The sequence below is a fragment of the Acartia tonsa genome, chromosome 4 (assembly GCF_053477335.1).
Source record: "Acartia tonsa isolate MP-2025a chromosome 4, ASM5347733v1, whole genome shotgun sequence".
NCBI lineage: Eukaryota > Metazoa > Arthropoda > Copepoda > Calanoida > Acartiidae > Acartia > Acartia tonsa.
In genome coordinates this window covers 25,202,208-25,210,963 of record NC_137263.1, presented here as the reverse complement: position 1 = coordinate 25,210,963, position 8,756 = coordinate 25,202,208, and positions in this window count along the sequence as shown.

Sequence of the window (8,756 nt, the reverse complement as noted above, 5' to 3'; positions counted from 1 at the left end):
ACAATCTTCATACTAATAGAAGATTAAGATTCTAAATAATTTTTTTAAAATTTTCGTTTGATTCAAGATTTTTAAAAAATGAATCTGATATTAACATTAACTTAAATCTTATTTAATTAAACTCACAGAAAAATTAATTTTTAAGCAAGCAGTACTGCCTGTTTTCTATTGTATAATAGCTTTCGCCTATTACCTCATTCCCCAAAAATTGTATTCTTTAAAAAGAGGAACTTTGTTTACTATAATTAGGGGAAGATTAATTCATCGATAAATGTTAATTTCCTGTATCTCTAAGAACACCGTAAACTAACTTTTTTTTCAGGTGGGGGGGGGGGAGGTAATGAATCACATGCGAAATTTAGAATTTTGCCATAGAATTTTGTATTGCATAGTTTGATTATATAATAGGTCACACGGCCTAGTCATAATAGATAAATATTCAATTATACACAATTGAGAAAAACCACAAAAACTTTAATACAAAATTTCTTTTAATTTTCTGTGGCCTTGCAAAACATAAGATTTTCCGGTCTGGCCGTTTTTCGGCAATATTGACGAGGAAGTGATAATTCATATTGTTTAAAACGTAATACAAAACTTCCCCCCAAGGCTAATTTGAATTTTAACTCACATTTTTCATGAAAAGTGCGAATATTTTAATTAAGTTATACTTAGGTACTCTAATTGGTTTCAAAGTATATTTTGAAGCCAAAACAACCCCTAAACTAAAGAGTTGGTTCTAGTATAAACTAAATTTAAATAGCAGCATTGCTACTAATTAAAAGCAGGCAAGATGTTAAGCAGATTTAAATTAATTGAATGTTCAGACATACTTAAGGCAAAACCTTATACTGTTTAAATACAAATATATGTGTTTATTAAGATGACAAGTGACCTTTCATAGTTTGCAGAATAATACACAGTTTGTATTTTATATTATGCATTGTCACCATGAATAATGAAATATGTTAAACAATTATGAAAACTTGCGTTGCTACCGACCCATGTATTATGATTCATAATTCAAAGTTTGAAATCGAAAGGACAATTATGATATGCTTAAATTAACGATAAAAGCTATCAGTTAAGTACATATTGACCCTAATTCTAGAAAATGTTCTCCTAGGTGATGTTGACATCCCAACATAGATAAACTAAAGTTTTTTACAAGAATTTGCCATGAATTAGCAAAAATGAACTATTCATAGAGATAAGTATTTGCAAAGCTGAAGGGTTAACATCAACAACTGTATTTGCAAGTGGAGAAAAATTCCATGTTGCGCCTATTTCTTTGTTTGAGTTATTCAAAAAAATGTTTTTAAATATAGATTCTATAAAAAATAAGCCACATCCGAAATATTGCTTTAAAAATCCATTTTTAAAATCTATTTAAAAAAGTGTTAAAAATTTTGCAACACCTTTGGTAAAAAAATTCACCAAAAATTGTTTTAAAAATTTTGTTTACAATGTTTAACCTCTACTATTAAGTTAGCTCAGCCACAAATTTGCTCCCACAAAATATAAAACTAGAAGAAAAATATCCATAGATCTTTAAATAAAATTAATTTATTTATATTTCTTTTATAATTAAATACGGAAAATAAAATATTTCAGAAATTGTTCTGTAAAAAAGTTTTTCTGTAAGGGGTTTTAATTTTTTTTTTATGCTGGAGGGGAGGTCGGTTAATCTAATGTACTTTAAGAAATTTGTTTGGTTGGGGGAATTTCTTCAGTTTAAAATACAGGAGTTTGCCCTTTATGATAATTAGAAAATATCACAAGGCGAAAAGGCATTTTTGGTGAGAATCTACGCTCAAGAAAAACACTGTTGGTTAAAAATTTGGAAGATTACCACGACTTTAGTTTTCATCAAATGATTTGTGCAATATAACTTGGAGATTTTATTTATTTCATTGATAATTTTAATGATTTTAGTTTGTATAGATGTTATGTGTTTTTTTCTTTATTTTTGGTTTGAATGATATAAAAGTATAATTATCCAAATAAATTGGTTTTCCTCTTTATGTAGAGCATAGTGTTACCTCTATATTTATGGCTTTGCAGCCTCAGTCTCATTCAGCAGCTAGCTTACAGAAGTCTGAATTAGCCGCGACGTATAGTGATGTACTAACACCAACACTCAGCTGCAATCACTAAATTTTACTCTCTTTTTCTCTTCATGTTGGGTGTGTGTATGAGTGTACTATTCGGATATTTTTAGTACATAAATTGATTTATTTATAAGACAAGCATACAACTTGCATACTGATCCTAAATGTAGATTAGCTTTTTACAGCAAACTAAAGAATACGTAAAAAAATGTCTTATTAATTATTGCATGTGTCATGTTCCAATGAGTGATATAATTTAATACATGTTAATTTTTTATTCTTATCTACTATTATTAACTATCTGCTGCGCCCCTAGGGCCATATCAAAGTGGAGAATTATAACATTTTCAGGGGGGGGGGAGAGAATAGTGGATATTTACGTACCTAATCAAATGCGCGAAGTGTTAATAATATTTTTGGCTGTATGAACAATTTATGTTCAAAAACCTTATTTGATTTATCAATTTTTAATGCAGGGATAAAGAAATCAGACATTAATCTTCTATTCAATTAAACATTTATTTATAAAACATAATTATTTGATACTTTTTTTTCTAAAATTTCAAATATTTTTCCCTTAAGGGTAAATACTTTTAGACCACAAAAAAAAAACAATTACTTTTTCATGTAATGTGTTTATTTTCATGAATTTGTAAAGGAAAGGGATATTTAATGAAAGAAAAAGAATTAGATCGATTAAAATCAAGGTTTTTTACTAGACTTATTCCTTTTTTGAGTAAAATATTCATCTTTCTAAAACCTCCTTAAAAATATGTTGATAATTGCCAAAAAAAAAGTAAGTCTGCCAATGAAAGTAATATATATAGAGCAATAAATAGTATATGTAACAATCACCCCCTTTTCGAAGGCCTTCTACCGATTTTGGTTTGGGTCTTTGAGATCAGCTAAATTTTTCAAAAATGTAAATACAGCCGGGTGCTAGCAAAAGAACAAAAAGCAAATTGTAAACTAATGTTAACACAAGAACGCCCAAGCTTTTTACTTTGCATGGGGGTAAATTGAGGGGTTCTATAGGTTCAAGAGGAGTAGTCTAAAGTATTTTTTAAAATTTTAGGGGTGTAAAATAAGAGGATTCAAAGTCTAAACACCCCTTTACTTGGACGTCTATGTATGAGCTAAAATAATATCTGCATTTTTTTCTAGTTAAATTCGTTTTGCCTTGTCTAAATACTGTTTATTTGTTGAAAAATATTTTGATAATTATCTATTGATCTAATAAAACTGACAATAACCCAATTACTTAAATTAAGGACTTAGTTAATTTGCCACCACCTGTAAGGGAGAGCTCAACTATTTACAAAAAAAATAATTGAAAACAACGAAAATTCAGGCAAAATTAAATTTGGAAACATCTGCAATATATTAGTTCTATATTTGTCGCTAGATGTCACTAAAAACTTGATATTTATGATTTGCAAGAAAGTATTCACATCAATAGAATAATGTCATGTTAATCACAAATAACTAGGTTTAATAATGCAATAGTGTAAATCGGAAAAGATGATTATGAATATAATTTTATAGTCAGGAGACTACTTGTGAGAAATTGATAATGGCAGTTTGAAAAACTTCACAATTGTTTAGACAGAAATGACAATTTCTTACAAAATTTGTCCCTTTATTTTTGCAAACAGCAAATGAAAGCATTAAATCGCTGAAATTAGAAAGCAAAGTTTAATAAAATTATTTCTCGTCTGCAGAATTTTAGGTCCTTGCAAATGGGAAGCATTTAGTAATCTGTTAATACATCTATACTATACCTCTATTGTCTGCTATATATCTGTAAAATTTTTAAGGGCAGCTGTTCCTGTGATCTTTTTGGATACACGAACAATTTTATTCTTATATTTTATCTATACTGGATAACTTTGTAATATAAAATGGACAAAAAAATGTTCAACTATTTTGAAGACTTCCAATAAATAAGATAACATGGAGGCATATTAGTTGTTTTTATGGTGTCATATCTCTTTTCCTAAAATTTTACTGTTATTGATTTAAGGCGAATTTTTGTATTGTTTTAAATCTAAATGGACCACTTTAGTAAGGAACTGTCTTATTGTTTGTCTATGTTTGGTACAAATCTTTAAACAAGGACAATTATTTGAAGGCGGACAAAATTTAAAGAAAAAGAATAATGTAACGTGATACCGTTTAGATGTTCAATAAAAAAAAATAAGTGTAAAACTCCATGACTCATCTCGTGCAAAAAATGTGTTTGTATTTTAGTAGTGTGTATGAAGCACAGAAGAACAAGGATGACAACATCCATAAAAGCGAAGCACTTAAACGGTAGGACAAACGGACATTAACACTTGTATAGTGTTAGAACTTAATTATCATAATATAAATTTATAAGAGTCAAAGCAAAATTGTAAGTAAATTTGTTGAAAAACTGCTTGATACAGGAAAATTTTTATGGACATACTTACATTTTTAGGACTTGATTATAGAGTTGCTTCGCTTAATACATTATACTTTGTTGTCCCAGGAATCAATATACCAAAAATCAGATCAATCCGATGATTAGATCACATTAAAATGTGTTGTTAAAAAAGTAAAATAATCAACATGTTTAAAATGGACGTACGGACATTTTGATAATGATTATAGAGTTGCTACGCTTTCTAAATCGTACCTAATTACTAAAGGAATCACCATGCAAAATTTGAAATCGATAGGACAATTCTAACATGCCTAAATTAACGGAAAAAGCTATCCGTTACGGACGGACGGACGGACGTACGGACGTACGGACGGACGGACGGACCGACCCTAATTATAGAAAAGCTTCGCTTTTAAAAATATGTCGGAGCAAATGCAGACATATTCTAGTTATATAGATGTTTTACAATCAGAGAATCTGTACAAAACTGATTGCCAGCTGCTATTTTAGCACTAAGCAGTCATGGCAACTTCTTTCTACAAGCTGCCATCAGCTGTTTGGGTTGAAAGCTGGACGGGCTACGAGCTGCTGCGTCCCCAAAGTTAAAAGTTAGCTAAAAAACACATGCCTTACTATCATAAAAACAAAAACTTTTTTATTTTTGTATGCCTTAGCAGGAAATTTAAAAAAAATACAACTTGTTAAAAGAAGCTTGGGCTTAGCCAGCAGCAATTAGTCATGAGGCTTACACAGCACTACCTATTCAATACCTAGATTATGTCATCCGAAATGCTGATAAATTATAACAACTTGCTAATCAATGTTTCATGAATTAAGGAAGCAATTAATATCTAAAGTAAGTAAAATGATACTCTTTGTTCCGAAAAAGGCCCCTCAAACTTCATCCTGCGTTTTCCCAGATTTATATTTTTTCTTTATATATTTTATATATTCCTTTATTCAAATTTAATTCATGGATATATTATTCATTATTGATCAGTATTTTTTCAAAATCTTTTTAGGAGTAATTATTAGCGCATCTACTGTATATGAAAAGGATGTGTTCAAGTATCAAGTATTACAAACCCTTTCCCATAAATTGTATTACAAACCTTTTCCCATAAATCATATCCCTCTCCCTTGGATGGGGGTAGTTGATTCAACCTTAGTATTCTACTTTTGCTCCTAAAAAGTAAGTTTATGCTAAAAGATTTTTCTTGTTTATCGATTATTACTAAGACACAATTGCTTATCTTTTTATTGTTGTTATCTTGATTTTACTGCGGTACTAATGGACATAAATGTTCTTGTTTATTTAAATTATGAAAAGATGAATTGAGTTAGCTAGGTATTTACATATTTATTTATGCAAGATAAATTATGCAAGATAAATACAATATAAATGCACATAAATATCATTGAAGCTTTATTCATTTTTTCAGACAACAAGTCTTTTCAAGTCTGTGTTATTATATTATTTGATGTTGGTTCTAGAGACCTTTTGTTATAGTTTTGTAACATAAAACATCAGCTATATCAAGCAAACTATGGTAAAAAACTTAAGACATCAAGTTCAACAATTATTTCCCAATAAATGTATGTATTTAATTTGCTATCTTTCTTTAATTTCTATCTATCTATCTATATTATTTTAAAATTTGTATTTCTGTTACAAAAGATGTTGATGCAGATTGGGCATTCATATACTGTATAAAATATAAGTTTTAAAGATGATTAACACATTTACAAGGATGACAACATCCATAAGTAGCGAAGCTCAAAAATGATGAAGGGATATCGGGAAAAAGTTTAGTATAGAGCAGTGTCATACAATAAACATTAAACTTTATAAAGTAGAAAAATCAGGAAACCTTTAAAACCACGCAACCTTAAAAATCATGAAAGCTTAAAAATCTAGTAATCGATCTAGCACCGCAATTAATAGACAAATCTTAATGAAACTTGATGAAAAAATTAAGAATATGAGCATATTCAATCCCCCTGATAATTTCAGCTGTCAATCCTGAATAGGAATAGATAAATTCAAGAAACCCTAAAAATCTAGGAATCGATCTAGCACCCCAATTTATAGATAAATCTTAATAAAACTTGGTGAAAATATGTAGAATGTAAAATTGATTAATCCCTCAGCCCTCTATCTTGAAAAATGGTTGAGAAAATCACGTAAACGTAAAAATCTAGGAATCGATCAAGCACCCCAAATAACAGACAGACGGACAAAACAATGAATATATTAGATGGGCATATTTAATGGGAATCTTCACTAAAAATTTCAGCTGTCTATCTTGAATAGGAGCCGAGAAAATCACGTTTCCCCCATAGCGTTACGGACTGACTGACAGACAAAGTAAATTATAGAGTAGCTTCGTTACTAACAAATTTTAAAATGAAATTTTGTGTTAAATATGCACCATTGCACATTCCGATGGGTGCAATTCTATGTTCAGTTGACTGTATGCAAAGCAATAAGAATAAGTATTTAGGTATTAAATAATGACCTACAATACTAGATAACAGTTATTTAAAGATTAGACTATTCAACCTAAACATCTCAATGAACAATAAGGTTTTTAAACTTAGTTTATTAAACTGGATTTACTCTAATCTTATTAACTAAATCTTTAATCTTTCATGAATACATAATTATAGAAAAACCTTATACAAGTGGAAAAAATAGAAAGAATAAGTAGCTCAACAAAAATGCCATAATATGATCAGATAATATTCACATCTAAAACTTCGCCATTCTGTTTTTATTATTAGGGCAACCATATTAATAAGAGGCGTTGCAACATAAAAATTACGAAAACATAAAAGGCAACATCCATAAAAGCAAAGCTCTAAAAACCAGATGGTAGATCGATCGAGTATTAATATTTGTAGAGTGTCAGGACTTAATAAGCCGAATATAAATTTAAAAGTCTAATTGTATGTAAATACTATCGATGTTTAAGGACATACTCAAATTATTTCTGTTTTATTATAGAGATGTTTCGCTTATAACATTGTGCTAGCCATACCGGACTTAGAGACCGACACTAATTATAAAAAGAATCGCCTTTAAAAAGAACATTAGAATACAATTCAATAGTGAGGGTAGAAAATTTGTTTAGTCGATTAAAGTTTGATAATTGCATTGACAATAAATAAACACTAACAAATTTAATTTTAGGATGCCCATTTAATTTCACTTATCTGCTTAATTGCAAAAAGGATTTAGTTTATTTCCTTTTCTTACTAGGACGGAGACATTACAATGTGTGTGTTATATATTGTCTGTAGGCTGCACTAATTATGGTATGGGCATTATAGTTCGTGCTTTTATATTTATGTAACCTATTCAAAAAGAAAGATAGCATATCTATTTTAAAAATCAGAGCTTGATTATGTTTTGTTTTAATTAGTTTTATCTTAATGAACACAAAAGAAACATAATTTAATGATCATGGTACTTTCTAGATATTGTTTGCAAACAATAAAGCCACGATTGAGAATTCATTAGACCTTTCAGCAGCTCTCTGTCAAAATATGATGTATTTATTATCCTAAAATACAAAGAAATACGGTTTTTTTTTATCTGAAGCTGAAGATCACGGCAATTGCTGGTACGAATAGGTTGTACTGTTCAGCGAAGCTTTATAAGTGTAATTTAATCGATTTAAGCTATTTTCCCGAATTTCACCGCCCTTTCCTAGAGGTTAGGGTCAAAGTTACTGTATATTCATAGAGAAATATTTAATTCTCATTGTCCTCCTGCTAATTTATAAAAATCAATCTAATAAAGAGCACTCGAATTGTTTTGACTTTTTAGGGCACTCTAATAGCATTATTCTTATGGCGGTATACAATATATCAGAGGGAAGCGGATAGTCATTGAGATCCTACGCACCTAAATACTTTGAAATAAAAAATAACTAGCCATCTCGATTTTGATGACGAATGGACGAACATGACACTTAATAGGTAACAATAACGCATCATAAACAACCTTCATGTGCAACATCCATAAATAGGGAAAATTTTGGATGGACCAACGGACAAAGTTAGTTATAGAGCAGATATTAATTGCCATAAAAAATGCTTTTGTAGCATGACCAATAGACTGACTAAGTACATAACATACTGGATGCCCCACATTATAAAAAATCTTAAAACAAAAACTTCAGCCGTCTATTTTGAATTGCAGCCGAGAAAATCACATTTTCCCCATAATGTTT